Below are 18,436 nucleotides of genomic sequence, written 5' to 3'. Positions count from 1 at the left end.
ATATGATGGAAATACACTATATGAAATTCTCAACAGACTAATAAAAGGATGAAGGGAAAAGCTATCCTGCCATGCCATGCCGTTCCATCTTACATTCCTTCTGCCTAGAAAACACTCTTTCTCCGTCTCCGTGTTTTTTTCTTAACAGTCACTTCCTCTTTGAAGGCATTTCCCTTGGTAGTATTAATCCCACCATCTGTGAGCACACAACATTTTCATACAACTCATTCCTTCAGGGGTGGATTGCCTCCAAAGCAAACCACCTGCCTGTCACAATGCTGCAGGGAGGGGCCCTGCACAGTCCCCATCCCGGGAAGCACACTATCTAGCGGAGGAGAGAGAAAAGAGATAGGATTACAGGGGAAATGAGGTGCTATCCAGTCCATGGCACTTTGACAATTACCCAAGAATATAATCTGAAGTGAAACTTAAGCCTGAGACAATTTAAAAAAAAAAAAAAACCAACTTGAAAAACTGTGTAGAAGAGAGACCCTGGATAGACAAAAACATGAATGAAGGACCAAGGTGAAAGAACTTGTGACGAGCTCAAGAGTAAGACGACACACTTGAGCATGGGGATGTGTGCGGCACACAAACTGATGACTGGACCACTGGAAAGTGAGAGTCCTATATTCTTTTCTCTTTTTTTAAACATAATGTTTTATTGATTTTTTGGGAATTTCACATCATGCACCCCTAGTCCCGTTCATTCCCAGTCCTTCCATATCTGCCCTCCACCCTTATAAAGCACCCCTGCTCCTGAAAAGAAAAAAAAAATCCAAAACAAAAAAAACTGTCTTAGTTTGGGGTCTCGATTGCTGTGAAGAGACACACTGACCACAGCAACTCTTACAAAGGAAAAAATTTAATTGGGGCTGGCTTACAGTTCAGAGGTTTAGTCCATTATTGTCATGGCAGGAAACATGGTGGCATGCAGGCAGACATGGTGCTGGGGAAGGAGCTGAGCGTTTTACATCTTGACCCACAGGCAACAGAAGCAACTATGTATCTCACTGAGCATAGCTTGAGCACAGGAGACCTCAAAGCCTGCCCCACAGTGACACACTTCATCCAACAAGGCCACACCTAGTCCAACAAAGCCATACCTCCTGATAGTGCAACTCCCTCTAGGGGCCATTTTCTTTCACACCACCACACTTACTGACCTCTCTGGCCTTATCTCATACCAGTCACAACTGCCACGGCTCCACTTCCGCTGTACTTGTTGTACCACTCCGCTCCTCTGTCTTTCCCATCTCACATATTCGTTCATCATAGTGGCATTGGGAGCTGCCCTGGGCCATGGGGCAGGGGAGAGTGCTATATCCAATATTCAAGAATCATCACAGTAACTAGCTCCTTCATCTGACGCCATCGATGGTGGGATTTCTGCCGAGGGCATTTGTATCTAATGCATTCTCCTGTTGTCAGGTTGTGCTTCATTTTCTCTAATAATCCTATTAAGCTCTGTGTTATTAATATTGTTATATCAACTTTTATAGTTAATCTAGTGTATATGCTGTTTTTAATTATTCTGTTTAAGTTTATGTACAGAAGCCACACAAACTATATTTTACTTCTCAATGCCATTAGAGGTTTCTGTAACCAGTAGTTACAAAAATTAGTAACTGGTAGTTTAACCCTTATTCATTTTCATAATTATTGCTCTCTACTCCCTTAGTATTTTATCCTCTGCTTTTGTTTCTTTTTGCTAATGAGCATTAGACAGATCCATTTCTTAACCTTCTTTCTTTTCCCAATGTAGAAATTATGCAACTGATTTTATTTTTAGCATATATAGTCTTAGATTTCTAATAAACTGGCAGAGTCAAGTTAATCAGCATTCCTTTATTCACTAAAAAGGGCAGGGCCTTTAGCATCTGTAAATTCTTTCCGGCTTCTACTTCTCGAATCCCCTTTATTGCAGTGTTTTGTTTCCAGTTTCTTATGAAACATAAATAGTTCTGAAGGGACTTTAGCTAGCCTGGGCGTGGAAAATGTGGCTCTGGCAGGCCTTGCCCTTCTCTCCCATCCCCTCTGCTAAAAACAGTTAGGTTACTCTCTGAAGCTAGCCTAGCTAGGTCTATCCCTTTACTTGGCCACTTCCTCTTCCTGAGACTGACTACCAAGGTCCAGTTATCAAAGTATTGAAGTCTAGAAATCAAAAGCCCCCTTTGGCTCACCTAATTAACATGCTCAATTAAAATTAAACACCTCATCTGACATGGGGTTTCTCACTTTACCTTTATAAACCTCCATTTTCCTATGGGTCACATCTGTCTCCTGTCTATATAGAGGCAGTCCTTTCCCTCCAGGACAAATACGCCTGCCCCTTTCCCCCTGTTCCTTTTCCCCTCTCCCTCGTCCTTTGTCTCCTGCCTGTGTCTCTTATTCACTGCTCTCTCCCTCTGTCCCTCCTCTGAGGTGGGAACTTGGTCTGGGGGTCCTGAGCTGATACCTTCCCTTCCAAGTCCTGTCATCATGTTAGGATGACTTGTTAGATCTGTGCTCTCTATTTTACTCCTCCCTTTGTTCATCATTGTTTCACTTTATTACTTTGCTTGGCAATCATTTTCATTTCTACTCAAGAGTAGTCCTCATGGTGATGCAGCATGCCATTCTCGGGCCTCGGCTATCACCCAGCACTTAAGTGATAATCTTTGCCAGCCATCTATCATCTATCTGGGATATGAACAACCAGCCCTAGACCTTTGCACATGCTAGGCATGTGCTTTGAGTAGTATTTCTCAGCATGTTATAGGATCTAAGCACAGTGTCTGCTCCCAGGAATCAAGAAATCTGGAATTCCTAGAAGACACCCCAGCTACACATGGACCTTTTTCTTACTACATTCCCAAGACCTAAGACTCTGGGAGCTTCCTGCCCAGATGGCAAATGCTATGGAAAGGCTTTTGGTAAAGTTTTCTGGTTTCCATGGAGCTTTATCTCCTCATTATTACTTGGTAGTGGTTCTGTCCTACTTTCTAGTATGTACAAATTTTCCTTTGCTCATTCTGAAGTCAGCTCTTTGGCTGTGGGTATATGTGTTAATGTGTAAAATATCATAGCTAATAAATCTAAATCCTAGACTGAACAGCAGAAGGGTTGTTGAAAAGTGAAAGTGATCTTTGAATTCACTGTATTCAGTCTTATTTTGACATACATGTCAATTAAATGTAAAATTAAATGAAATAAAAGTATTTGAGTCATGCTGATTTTCAAATTATGTTAAGATTAAAATTATCTAATTATGGATTAAATAACTCTTCTATGGTCCAAACCATACCTTGGACTGTGATTAACTCTGATCTGGAACAAAGCACTATTGTTTTATAATAAAATTACTCTTTATAAAGGAGATTGGTATGGGTTGCAGGCAGTGATTTCCTTCCAAAGACTTTAGCCTGGGAGAGGAAGGAGGGTTTGTAACTGAAGTTTTCCTGGTTTTGCCCGGCATACAGAGTGATATCCATAGCAAGGGTTGTCAAAACAGTGGTGTTGCCAGTGAGACCTGACAGGTAGTCCTCCACTAGCTGGTCAAAGGTGAGAGCAACAGGATGTCATGTTAACAATATGTACACTTTGCCATGTGACGAGGCTGGCACTTTACATTTACATATTTCCTCCTCAAACCCATTGTAAACACAAGAAAACTATCAATCACATGCCAATGAGGAATATTCTACAGAATAACAAAATAAACTGTCAAAGTCATGAAGAAGCAAAATGAGAGGGCTGGAGAGATGGCTCAGAGGTTAAGAGCACAAGCTGCTCTTCCAGAGGTCTTGAGTTCAATTCCCAGCACCCACATGGTGGCTCACAACCATCATAATGAGATCTGATGCCCTCTTCTGGCATGTGGGCATAGATGCAGGCAGAACACTGTATGCATAATAGATAAATAGATAGATAAATAAATAAATAAATAAATAAATAAATAAATAAGTAGAAGCAAAATTAATAAAAATAACCCAAAGGAAAGCCAGAGATTATTACAATTGAGAGGCTCCTAAAAGACAGGAGTAGGAAGTCAGATGTGATATCCTAGATGGGATATAAGGCCTAGAAGTAAAAATCCATTAAACACACACAATAGGCCAGCAGGTGTGTCTCAGTAGGTAGAGTGCTTATGCAGCATGTGTGAAGCTCTGGGTCCCATTCTCAGAACTACACAAATCAATGTGTTGACACCACCAGCCTATAATCCCACCAGGAGGACCAGAAGTTCAAAGCCATCCTCAACTACATAGCACCCAACCTGAGTTGGTGGTGCTGATTCAAAATTCAAAATCACTGATTCAAAACCAGTCTAGGATAGATATATGAGATTAAGCAAGCCAAAAATGATGACTAAAGTATAGACCTTAATTTATTATGTGAACACAATTTTATTATTAATAAGAAACTAGCATTCCATATTGATGTAAGGTATTAATAACAGGAGAAATTAAGTGTGGCTAAAGCAGAATCCTCTGTAATAACTTTACAGACTTTCTGTACATCTTAAAACTACTCCAAAATTAATGTCCATTAAAACAACAACAGCCGGGCAGTGGTGGCGCACACCTTTAATCCCAGCACTCGGGAGGCAGAGCCAGGCGGATCTCTGTGAGTTCGAGGCCAGCCTGGGCTACCAAGTGAGTCCCAGGAAAGGCGCAAAGCTACACAGAGAAACCCTGTCTCAAAAAACCAAAACCAAAACAAAACAAAACAAAAAAACAACAACATATAGTAGAAGGGCCAGAGAGATGGTTCAACAGGAAAAGCACTTGCCTTGCAAGCCTAAGGACCTGAGTTCAATCCCCTAGAACCCATGGAAAGGTGGAAGGAGAGAATTGCCTTCCCAGATTTGTTCTGAACTCCACAGAGGTGCTTGGTATGTGTGCCTACACATACATAGTAATAATAAATTTTTCAAAAAATTATAGGGGAAATTGTATGAGATAGTCTTTAAGAGAGGCTTTAGCCTCAGTATTCTGAGACATAAAATAATGAATCTCCAAATTTAACAAGAGTAGAAAGAAATTCTCTTACTAATGATATGAAATTGGGTCATGAGTTCTCAACCGTAAGTACGCATTCGTAAGTATCTCGTTATCATTTCACATATATCCACTTGTCACCTTCCTTCTTCACGTTATGTTTTCTAACTGCACCCACAAGGATAGCACAGGCACACTTCAGTCCTAGTTACTACGGCATGGCAGTCCAGCGCATGAGTATACTACAGTGTGTTTGTGTAGCTCCACACTGATGGCAATCATCTTCTAATTTTAGAGTTTTCAACCCAGCGATGAATCTCTATGTTTGCTTGTTCCCATGAGCAAGAACACACACACAAACATAATCAGCATAACAATTAGCATGTATATGCATGTCCCTGGATGCAATCTCCAGCACCACAATGGAAAATAAACAAAGAGCGCGGTGGTGGCGCACGCCTTTAATCCCAGCACTCAGGAGACAGAGGCAGGTGGATCTCTGTGAGTTTGAGACCAGCCTGGTCTACAAAGTGAGTCCCAAGGCAGCCAGGACTGTTACACAGAGAAACCCTATCTAAAAACCAATAAGTAAATAAATAAATAAGCTTTTAATTGCTCCCAATTGGACTTTGTTCTCAAAGTATACCAACTTACTTTCCTGCCAACACTGTATCCCAGAGTTTCATCTTATATACATATAGTCTTTTGAATGTCATCTCGTTTCTAATTATATTTTCTATGACTACTAACAAAGTTAAAACAGTTTTTGTGTATGTCCCATTCAGATTTCCTGTATTTTGTGTTGTAATGAATATTTTCCCTTTTCTTGCTTTCCTTAACCTACCTAATTTTTTTTTACACATTCTTTACATTAACCACTTACTGATTGTACTCATAAATGCCTCACTTAATTATGTGGTATGTCTATTGACTTTTTTTTTTTCATGATCTATTTTGCCTAGCAAATGTATCAGATTTTGCTGTGATCTGAATGCTTGTCCCCCTAAGTTTCACTTATGGAAACCTAACCCCCAAAGTGATGATGGTCTTTGGGAGATGATGAGGGAAGGAGGGTGGAAGCCTCATAAGTAACACTGTTCTCAAAGGAGTCTAAGAGCTGCTCTGGGCCTGTCATCATGTGAGGATGCAGGAAGGAGCTGCTGTCTATCTATTATAATGTGGATGCTCACCAGACACTAAACCTATTGATATCTTAAACTCAGATATCCCAGCCCCAGAACTATGAAAAATGAACTTCTCTTCCTTTTAAGTTACCCAGCATATTGTATGTTACAGGAATGTGAACGAACTGAGACAGACGGTACTGTAGTAGAATTGCCATGTATATACTTGATTGTTTTGTCAAAATTTATTTTTATTTTTCGTGTGTGTGTGTGTGTGTGTGTGTGTATGTGTATGTATGTATGGGTATGGGTATGTTTATGTGAGTGCAGTGCCCATGGAGGCCAAACAAAGCACTTGATTTCTAAAGGCTCCCAATGGTACTGGGAATTGAACTCAGGTGCTCTGACAGAGCAGTATACTCTCTCAATCTCTGGACCTTGTCTTCAGCCCTTCTGATTTGTTTTTGAAGCATTGAAATATTCTCTGTTTCAATGTCCCAATGATATTCTCCTATATTTTCTCTTGAAAGGTTTATAGTTCTAAATTTAAGCTACATGGAGGTTATTTTCCTTTGTGGTTTGAGTAAGGATTCATTTATGAGAATCCAATTGTTTTTACATCATTTACTGAATCATTTGTCCTATATCCACTCATTTGTAACATCACCTTTGTTACATCTGAGAGGTTCTGTGAAAGCTTCATTTGTTAAGTTGCTTGTATAAATGTAGATCTATGAGTTTTAACCCAAGATGCTAATATAATCCATCTAGAATATAGACCATGAATCTACAATTCCAGCTATAAACCTATGGTTCAGGTGGAAATGGCCCATAAACCTTATTTTGAGGAACATAATCCTGGGTCTGTGAGATTGCTCAGCAGGAAAAGCATTTCCCATGCAAACATGAAGACCAGAATCCAGATCCCCATTACTCATGTAAATGCCAGGCAGGCATAGCTGCCTTGATCTCAGCACTCAGATAGGATCCCTGGAACAAACAAAGGCAAGAGAGACAAGCTCAATCAGAGATCTCTGGGTTCAAATGAGAGACCCTGTCTCAGTACATAAGGTGAAGAATGATATATCAACCTCTGTCCTCCATACTCATGAGCACATGCATGTTCAAACACACATACACATGTGCATACCACATACATGGAAGAAACATGGTCCCAGGCATTGGTAAGCATGCTGTGTTAAGAGTCTAGAGGAAAATATTCTAGAATACAGGGGTTCCTCCTTTTCACAGCTCATTCTCGACCATGTAGCACCTGGCAATTTACCACCCCCTAGTCAGCAGCTCATTTCAAGACAATTTGACTCACAGAAATCTAATCAGAGAAGCTAAACCATCCTTCACGCCAAACTTAGAAAGTTTACACTAAGCAGGTGGGTATATCCGAACAGCTAACTTCAGCATAGTAATTAGCAGGAGACTTGACTCTGCCCTGGAACAGGACTATCTCCCCCACACAACAGTGTAACATTACCTCTGTACTCCTCAACAAGTTAATGACATTGGCACAAGAAATAAATTATCAGACATATGAGCAACACACACACACACACACACACACACACACACACACACACGAGGGGGTGATTACAAAGGGCAGAATTTGCTTTGGAAAGTCTCCTATCACACTCAGTGCAAACTCAGAAATTAAGCAATTAGTCCATGGGCTCCCACTTGCTAATTTAAAAAATAAAAATAACAACTACTTAGAAACTGCTTTTGCTAAAACGCACTGACTCATTTGGGCCCACAGGTGATTAAAAGCTGGGTACAGTCTGGGCATCCCTATCTTCATTTTGTATCTCTCTCCTTTGTCATAAAACTGGGTCAGATTCTTGCTCAACTCTGCACATAGACACATCAATCATTCCAGGAGTCTCTATCCAAGCTGCCGATACCTTACCTATCTCATACCTCTTCCAGGCTAAAGGCACAAAGATAAAAGTGACTGAGGTATGTTACCTTTTACAGTATCCTGTTCCAGATATCCAAAAGGTACCCAACGGTCTCTAGTCATTATTCTAAATCTGTAGTCACCTTGGATTTCAGGAAGAGCAAATCCTTGCAGACTGCTCCCCCCCCCCCCCCCCGTGCTGGAGCAAAGGTCTCATGGAAACCAGCTTGTCCCCACAAAACAATGATTTCTTCCAACTACCTTTCCAAACAAGAACTGAGATAATGCTCAACCACACCACACCTTGACCAAGCTGGCTTAATTAAAACTGGCTGAGAGCCTAAGCCTTGTGTTCCCAACACAGCTCTGTTGATTTAAATCCTTTCCTACAGTTCCTCATCACTTTCAGTTGCTTTTGAGAATTATCTTTAATATGTGTGTGCATGTGTGCCTGTGTATAGGTGTGTGCACCTGAGTGCAGGTGTTCAGAAGAGCTGTTGGAATGCCTGCAGCTGGAATTACAGGCAGCTGTGAGTCCTCCTTTACCCACCCTCACAGGACATATGGGTTCTGGGAACTGAATTGGGTCCTCTGCAAGAGCAACAAGTGACCTTAACCATTAAGCCATGTCTCCAGCCCCTCTGTTTGCTTTCTTTGGAGGCAAGTGGGACTCACCATGTTGGAATAACCTCCCTCTCTCCCAGCAGAAGTCAGAGTCATCCACTGTTCTGTCACGTCATTCTTTACTCCAATTTTCTTATTGGACAGGAGAGACGGCTCTGCGAGGAAAGCATTTGCTGTTCAAGCATGAAGACCAGAGTTTTGACCCCTGGAGCACATGTTAAACTGGGTGGATTGAAGCCTACAATGTCAGTGTTTCTAGAATGAGATGAGGTAGGGGTGGAGTGGGGGGGAAGAGGGAGGTTGCAGGCAGAGATGGGATAATCTTTGGAATCTTGCAGTCCAACTAGCCTGGAGTACACTCTACAATTTCAAACAACAAAGAGACCCTTTCTCAAACAAGGTGAGAAAGAACAATATGGAAACTGTCGCCTGACCTCCACCCCAGCTCTCTCTCTCTCTCTCTCTCTCTCTCTCTCTCTCTCTCTCTCTCTCTCTCTCTCTCTCTCACACACACACACACACACACACACACACACACACACACACGGGGGGGGGGGGGGCGCGATAGACAGAGAGAATGAAAGTTCCAATGTTATTATCCAATCTCCAATTGGTTAACTTTTCATTTTCCAGTAGCCATGTGTCTCATATAAAGAGATAAGGGACCAGCCGGGCGGTGGTGGCACACGCCTTTAATCCCAGCACTCGGGAGGCAGAGCCAGGCGGATCTCTGTGAGTTCGAGGCCAGCCTGGGCTACCAAGTGAGTTCCAGGAAAGGCGCAAAGCTACACAGAGAAACCCTGTCTCGAAAAACCAAAAAAAAGAGAGAGAGATAAGGGACCAATATAAAAGTAAATAATCCTGTGTCATTTCTAAACAGGTCATGACTGTAGCTGGAGAATTTCTCTCCAGCTCCCACCAAGTCCAACCAGTCCCGGAGCCCACTTATAAAATAAACACACAGACTCTTATTTAAACTGCTTGGCCATTAGCTCAGGCCTATCATTGTCTAGCTCTTACTCTTATATTTAGCCCATTTCTATTAATCTACACTTTGCCATGTGACTCATGGCTTATCAGTACCTTACATCTTCCTTGTCCTGGTGGCGGCTCCAGGCAGTCTCCTCCTTAGTCCCGCCTATACTTTCTGTCTGGCTACTGGCCAATCAGTGTTTTATTTATTAACATATTTGCCATACAAAACATCCCACAGTACACAACAAATGTATTGAAGGAATGACTTAGAAGATGACTACCTGATATGCCCAATAGTTATCCAGAGACTTTGGTTTCAACTATTTTAGATACTACATTTTTAATTGAGATAAAATCAACTCATTCCAAGGAGTTTACAAGAGCTAGAAATTACAGAGCAGTAAAACAACCCCTCTTCTGAAATCATTCATGTTTGTAACTGATCCCCTCCTCATGGATAAACTGCACAGAAGAAACTCCTTGATCCTTCCCAGTCTCATCCTGCTTGTGTGGCATCTCCCCACTGGAATCCTTACCCAGCCTTGTTGCCATGTGCTTCTAATTTGAAGCTGCAACAAGGAAAAGTTGTAATTACCAAATCTCTTCCTTTTAGCTATTGAAATAAGGTGACTTAGAGAAATGCAAGACACTACAAACAAAGAGAACTTCCAGAAGTACATTGGGGTAAATATGCTTTCTTGTGGTGAAATCCCTGGGCTCAGATTCAAAACGATTGGATGATTCAGAGCCTGTCAGTGGTTTTTGTCTGGTCTGTATTCTTGGACCGTTACCTAAAACGAGAGGAAAATCGGCTATCATCTACAATATGCCTGGTCAACAGAATGGACCCATTTCAAACCCAAGCGCTCACATGCTGTTGTGTTCACATGGTATTGACTGAATTCCTCAGTGGCTCATTCTCCAAGCTGTGTCTCGTCCAGGTTGATAATTCTCCCCACACTTAGATGGCTACACTTCTGCATTTAGGTCGATATGTGGGAGGGCAAATTGCCTTACAAATCAACCAGATTAGATAATTAAAACTTTCAGGTACACATTACTTTTAGCACTGTAGGTATTGTGGGCAGATATTTAAATGGAATTATTGCCCAAATGAGAAAGCATTTGGGACGTGGAACCCATTTCTGAATTAGTTTAGCAAGGACTAAAAATCCTGAGTGTTGAAGAGGGAACTCATAAACAGGATGAAGAGTTACAAAAGAATTCAATTTTGCCAATAACACACACACCACCACCACCACCCACAACCACCCCACAATTCTTGAAACCTTGATCAGAGGGCAAGAGGTGTTGATATGATGTGACCAAGAAGAAATGGAAGGCAGGTTTGTTGCCAACAGCATTCCTACGCAAGTCTGCAATGTAGTTTCAGCTTATTACATAAAGCTTAACTCAAAACCAGTATGCTGAACGCTAGCGATTTCTCCTCTTGGGTAGGAAGTAAAAAAATGGGTGATTGAAAAGCTGAGATGATCAACCACGAATTTTCATTCTGTTCCTTTATGGTAAAGGGGATTGGAAGAGACCAACTGTTAGCTAGACTCGTTGCCCCTCACCAGAATGGCAGCTGTAGAATGGGTGCAGCCACGTTTCCACTGTAGAAGAGTCATTTCCACATTTCATTCCTCCGCTCTGTAACATCTGGGTTCCTGAGCTGTGGCGCCCTCAAAACCACCAGCATAAATGCCATCCTCCTGTGGGTATTCAAATCTAAACAAGCACTGCCTGCCTCCAGGTGCTGCTGCCCAGATACAAATAGGACAAGGGCAGAGACTGAGCACAGGACAGCCTCAGGGTGCCCCCCACCATCTTGCAAAACTTGCTTTAAAATTGAGTTCCTAAGTCTTAACTGCTATAAAACTCTAAAGAATTTACCAGTATCAGGAACTCTGATATAAATTTTTAAACGCCCCACCAGGTGTTTCAGATTGCCAGCTGTTTGTGAGCCAAAGCCATTCTCATTTAGTGCCTCTCGTGATTACACAAAGTGTTTATAGTCCCACTTGCTAGTTGCGAAGCCAGAGGGTCAGAAATAGGACACTGCTCCCAGTAACACCACTAAATGCCTCCACTGGCATCAGACCAAAGTAGCTTACCAAAACATCTATCATAGCAGTAGCAAATGGCTACCAAGTTTCACTGCCTCCAGCCCTTAACTACTAAGAGCTGTCTTCCTTAAGCTGGCTTCAGGTGTGTGTGTGTGTGTGTGTGTGTGTGTGTGTGTGTGTGTGTGTGAACATATTTTTTAAAGCACCAACAAGGTTTCTCTTCTAATAGGTCTTCTTTACCGTCAGAACTTACTTTCTCTCTCCAATGTTGGGAGTTACTCATGTACCTTACCTTCTGAGACATGTTCTCCTCCTTCAGAAGCCTTCTTGGCATAGGTGCCTCCCCCAGGAAGTAGGTGCTAATGAGCTAATGGAGAAGAGAAACTGGATGTGGCCACCCAAGGTCCCACCCTTTCCCCAGACAAGGATCAATTTCCTTATCCCCAAGTCCATCCAACCACCTCTTGCCAACTTCCATAAATTTCTTGTATTAAAAGGCATTTGCTTACAACACATTTGTATTTACAGATTTGATACATACAAGATAATTCTCTCTATAGCCAAAGCCAAGACACCTGTGCCTGTTAGTCTGCATTCTAATCATAGCTAACTGCATATTTTTCTTTCAACTCCTTACAAAAACCAAAAAGAATTGTAAAATCCAAAAGATGCCTGAGATTTCTAAGCGGAAATAAACATAGCCAAAGGGATAATTTAAACAGCGAGAATCTCAGACATCATTAATGGGAAACCTGGTCATGGGTTTTGTATAAAAGCTTGCCTCGGTAACTGCCATATATTTTGGTGTGCATCAAATCTGGCTGGCAGTAATCAAAGCAAATTCTGGGAAAGATTAGAAAGGTAAAACCAGCGAGCTGAGACTGTGCAACACTGCATGTGTTTCCACTGTAGGAAGTGTGGGGAAGAAATGAGGGGCTCGTGGGGTCCTATGAGGTTTCCGAAAGGCAGCCTTCTTAAGGAGCTCCCGGAGAGCCTCTGATGCAATTTCATGGCCAGCTCCACCTGCTGGGGAGGCCAGTGAGGTGGGGGAAGGGCAGAGCCTGTGCTTTCCAGTGCCTCATGTGACTCTGTTGCAGGTTTTTTTTTTTTCCCTTCACTACTTTTTAAGTTCTCTAAATGTTACAAGTACCAAGAACAAAACAAGGTGCCTGACCAGTGGTCCCTTCTCCAAGATCAAGGCTCAGCAAACTTTTCTAGGAAAGAGTTTCATAGTAGGAATCTGGGGGCCTTGTGGGCAAAGGCCTCCTTCAACATTACCAAGTCACCGTAAAATTAGCAGTAGTCAATATCATTTGCATATAATTTTCACATAGTAAAAGGCCTTCCTTTTCAAAACATCCCTAAAACCAAAAACCATTCTTAGCTCAGAACTCACTCCTCCATCAACAATAATGTATTAAATATTTAAAGTGATGAGGGGTTTGAATGTATTCACCCTAATGAATGATGAACGATCAAGTGATAGATATGGTCATTACTCAAAGCAGATCATTAGCTAATGTATACATATCAAAACTTTATAATGTACCTTGCATGTGCAATTATGACATTCAAACCACAAGAAAATAAAAAAGCAAAAATTCACCATTCTTGAATGTAGAGGGAGGACCTACCGGGTTAGTTTGGCAACTCAAATTATGGAACCATGATCATAGCTCCTGACCTTTTCAGGGGGAGGCCTTTAAATGTGTCACTTTTCTTATATAAGACAATCATTTTGTCTATTTAAGGAAAATTTAAAAATAATCTATGAATACACTTCCCAACTTTTGTGAGACCAAAATGAGCCATCTTAGAAATAAGACCAAAATGCTTTCACCCTAAAACTAAGGCCTAAGATTTCTCCTTTTGAGAACAGCCAGAAGTTACTGAGACCAGTCAGTTCAGATTCCAGAAACCAGGAAGTGTAAAAGTACAGAGTCACAAGGTAGTCAGGAGGTAATGGCTGCCGGACTATGGAATGTCCTCTCCCTGGCCCCCTAGGCAACTGCTTGACCATAGAATGTCCCAACCCTAGTTTCCATAGTGACTGTGTAATCACCAGATGCCCCCATCTGGGGGCAGCCAATGAAAAATGGTGGTGGGCAACTACTTCCTTAGAAGGAAAACTGAATTGTGATTTCTGGAATTCCTAGAAGCGAGCCAATCAGAATTGTACCTGTACTAGCACCCTAAATGATGTAACCGTGTGACTTTTCCCTTTAAAAACTGAGCTTGCAGACAGGTGGGCGCTTCCTCCAGCCTCCACTGCATTGGATGCATTGGACGAAGTCCCTGCCTAGGCTTGTATTGCTTTTGGATATCCACGATTAAACCTTGCTTTTGCATTCCGGCATGCTCGTCCTTGGTGGTCTCTCTGGGGGTCACGATCTGGGCACAACATTTTCATAGTATTTCAACTAAAACATTTTCATCTTGAGGCTGTCTTGGGGACTCCTCTGGGGAAAAGTTGCTCATTCAGAAAGCAAAATTCAGTCAGCCGGTCTCCAATTATACCATCTAACAATAAAATGTGTGCCAGTTAGACCCTAAATTAACCTATAAGCCCCACCTGCCCAAGGACCAGGTAACTTTCTGGGATTCTGGGAGTTGTAGTTCTTGGAAAATAACAACAAAGCCTCACGGGAAAGTACAATGGCCTATGGGTTTTGTCCATATAAGCCCCTCACTGTGCATCTGGGGGACACACAGCTGGAAAGTTTCCAGGTAGTGGTTCTGACCAAGTTCCCTCTTGGTCAGTATTTAATATTTTAGTAAAAGCTTGCTTAAATTCAGCCAAAATGGTGGAACTGTTTTTTCTCCAGCGAATTTCAGGATTAACACCGGACCCGAATGAGTATTTTTAAATCAGCTAGTTTCTTCACACTGAAGCTAAATAAAATTGAAAAACCTTCTTCTCCCAATGGCTTGAATCATCCACTCCACAAACTGTGAGTAACATCTTGTCTCTTGTAAACAAGGAATCGGATGGGCTCTCAAGGACTATTTTCATGGTTGAAAAGGCTTGGGGTCTAGATCGGCAGTTAGAGCATTTGACTAGCATGTGTAAGGCACCCCGTATTCAACCCCAGTACTAGAGGGGGGGTGATGGATAAGATATGCTAAGAGGGAAACAGAAGGGAGAGGGAGAGAAGGAGGGGAGAGGAGGGGGGAGGGAAAGGAGTGGGAAGAGAAAGGAGCCAGAGAGAGTGAGCAAAGGGATTGGTGGCGAGAGAACACAGACTAGCTCCAGTCCAGAGTGTCTACTCCCATGAGTAGCAGCCTGAGGTAGGTCATCAGCAAGTCAGAGTAACAATAAAGATCCAATCTGTGACCCTGTTGAAGATCTTCACTCTGGAATCCCTCAGGTTATTAAACGTGGCTAAATAAGAACCCGAAACCTCAACAAGAATTCCAGAGGACTGACTTGTACAAAGTCCTAGACAAAGCTGAGTGCTGGAACTACCAGTATCTCCAGTACTCAGAAGGCTGAGGAGCAAAGAACTCCTTGAGCAAGAGGCTAGCCTGAGCTACATAGGCAGAGCCTACTTTGGAACAGTAAATAGGAAGAATTGCAGAGGATAAACTCCAAGTCTGCAGAACAGAGCTAATAAGCATTCTCAGTGGGATCCGAGCACTTGTCTGCCAGAAGAGAATAAGCACTGGGGTTAAGTGCATGCCTTCTAAGGAATGCTTTTCCGCTGGGCTGCTTCAAACATTCCTTCACCCACTAAGGAATGAGAACCCTGTTATCGGGAGCACTCAACCCTTGCCCATCTCCTCCCAGCCCTGCCCTCCTCCACACAAAGGAACCCGCTTAATGGCATAGATATGCGAAGGGTGTGGTGAAGTTGGAAAACTGAGGAGCCCTGAGCCTGTCTCCACCCCATGCTGTGTCAACATCAGCCTAGAGGCAGCTTGGGAGTTATCGCCCATGAGGCCGTGCACCTGCCTTTCATCTTCCCAGACACAGTCTTCACTTTTCAAAATAATCTACGCAGCGCTCGCTCAGGTGGACCCCTCTGTCAAAGACAAAAACAACCATCGGGTGACATCTGAAAGCCACTGTGTTTCTCTTCAGTCAGCTGATTTGTGCACAGCCTCATTTCTGGAACCCAGGGGAGCCCCTTGCCTGATAGAAAATGCCCACCAAGTTGTAAAACACCCCCGAACACAATTTCTCTGCACAAAAAGAACACAGTGAAACCTCAGCAGCAGTTTGTATGACTAATAAGCAAAGACTATTGCTGCAGACTGAAAACTATTTTTAAAAAAGCCCTTCAAATCCATGCCCCACCTGATACAGTTCCACTCAGATAGGACTAGCCAGTCGGGATCCTCAAGGCCCTGGCTGTTGGAAAGATACCCATGGGTAGGCTGGTGGAGAAAGAGAAGCACTTTCCACAGTGCATGCCGATCTGGACAGCCTTTACTGCCATCTGGGGCCATGGTGACAACCAGACCCAGGCTGCTATGGAGGGCCATGTCTGGGTCCGAGGCTCTATAGGAGCCAGGACCCAGGGTATGGATTGACATACATGGCTCCTGCTGCCACTGAGGGCCATGAGGAGGCCCACGGTCAGGTCAGCCACCTGAGTCCAGTTTGGTGTCCAGGGGACAAGATGCATGCAGATTTGAGTGGCCTGTGCTGTTTCTCAATGTCATGATGTCCAGGTCTGTGGCGAGCCACAAGAATATATTATAGAGATTCAGCTGTGTGTTAGAGCTATACTTTGACTGGCCAAGGGTCTGTCAAAAGGCAAGCCATTTATTATGAATATTTGGTGCTATCCAGCTTTTAATAGTTCAGCTGTCTTCTGCTATGAAATTCTTGTGTGTCCAAATATTCCCAGACCAATTGGCAAACAGTTCAGCTCCTCGGACCTCAGACCGGCTGAACTTCTAGGTAACTAACTCCCTGGCTGAGCCTGTCAGACAAGCTGGCTAGAGACACATAGCTTTGTTTCTTGTGCTAATGAAGCTCAGACCATGCCCTTACTTTGAGGCCTAGTGGCTCTCCAGAGCAATTGACTGAGAACAAAAGAGGTTTTTACATATCAAAGTGGTGGGGAGGATGGAGCAACATTCCCGAGGAGGCAGGGAATGAGAATGCCTGGCTAGCGGAAGAAGGAACGGGTGTTTTCTGTAGAGACAGACAGAACAGCATGACCAGGGAGAAGGGAAGAACACAGAGGTTTTGTGGATGGTAAGGCAGAACTCTTGTAGAGTTCATCAGAGCCAGGAGTAGAGAGCAAATAGAGATGGAGGGTGAAGAAACAGAGGAGGAAGATGAGGCTGGAAGCATAAGAGCTTAGTTGTTAGCAGGACTATGAGAGGACAGTAAAAGAGGGGACAAAAAGGAACTGAGTGTCAGGACGGGACTGAAGCTATGGAGACAGGATTTCCTCCCAGAGAAATAAAGTAGACGGACAAAGAGCTTGGTGTATCTAGATTTATTCCTGCCCTGAATGTCTGACGGAGCTGTAGCTGTGTAGATAGAATTTTATCTTTAGAGGAATAAAGTTAACAGACATAAGAGCGTAGTGTACATAGACTTTTCCCCTCCGATATCCCACAATGGACATAGCAGATTCCCCAGACTCTGGGTAATCTATACAGGTCAGAACAGCAGCAGTTGAAGGCCATGTCAGGGTCTGTGGCCCTACTGCAGCCAGGGTCTGTGCTGATGATGTCTGAGGCTCTTGTTACCAGGAATACTGTGCAGACATCCAAGATCGAGGGCCATGTTGGCGTCTGAGGGATGCTGTGGGATGGTTTGTATGTCAAATCTGTTGCTCTGATTGGTCAATAAATAAAACACTCATTGGCCAGGCAGGAGGAAGTATAGGTGGGACAAGGAGGAGAAGAATTCTGAGAAGTGGAAGGCTGAGTCAGAGAAACTGCCAGCCGCCACCATGACAAGCCCCGTGTGAAGACACTGGTAAGCCACAAGCCACGTGGCAAGGTATAGATTTATGGAAATGGATAAATTTAAGCTATAAGAACAGTCAGCAAGAAGCCTGCCACGGCCATACAGTTTGTAAGCAATATAAGTCTCTGTGTTTACTTGGTCAGGTCTGAGCGGCTGTGGGACTGGCAGGTGACAGATTTGTCCTGACTGTGGGCCAGGCTGGAAAACTCTAGCTACAGAGGGACATGTTGCTGCTGGGGCCTATGCTGACCTGAGTGGCCTGCACTGCCTGGGGGCAGTGATGACATCCAGACCCAGCTGCTGCCCAGGTACATGTCTGGGTACTGAGGCTGGGGTCTGTGATGAAGTCTGAGTCCCATATTGCCACCAAGGACCACATAGAAGCCAAGGGTTGGGGCTGCAACCTGAGGACTTGATAGTGTTCCGAAGACATGTGGTCACCAGAACCATCCCTGAGTGGCCACTGCTTCCGCCCAAGGCCGGGATGTTGTCTGAGCCCAAGTTGCTACTTAGGGCCATGTCTGGGTCCGTGGTCCAGCTGCAGCTGGGGTCTGTGTTGATGTCTGTGGCCCGTGTCACCTCAGGAGGCCCAGAAACCGTGTGAGATGAAATCAGAGGGCCATGCTGAACTGTCCCATCCTTCGCTGGCTCAGGGAAAACTGGTCTTGCCTCTAGCTGGGCACTACAGTAGGAGTGCTAGCCCCTGCACTCAGGAGAGATGGCTCCACCCCTCACCACAAGCAAGGGTGAAAGGCCTCTGAGGGCATGGAGGTAGGGGAGCTGAACCCACCCCCTCCCCTGAGGTGGGTAGCACCAGT

The sequence above is a fragment of the Peromyscus leucopus genome, chromosome 1 (assembly GCF_004664715.2).
Source record: "Peromyscus leucopus breed LL Stock chromosome 1, UCI_PerLeu_2.1, whole genome shotgun sequence".
NCBI classification, from domain to species: domain Eukaryota; kingdom Metazoa; phylum Chordata; class Mammalia; order Rodentia; family Cricetidae; genus Peromyscus; species Peromyscus leucopus.
Note: the sequence above shows the minus strand (reverse complement) of the source record.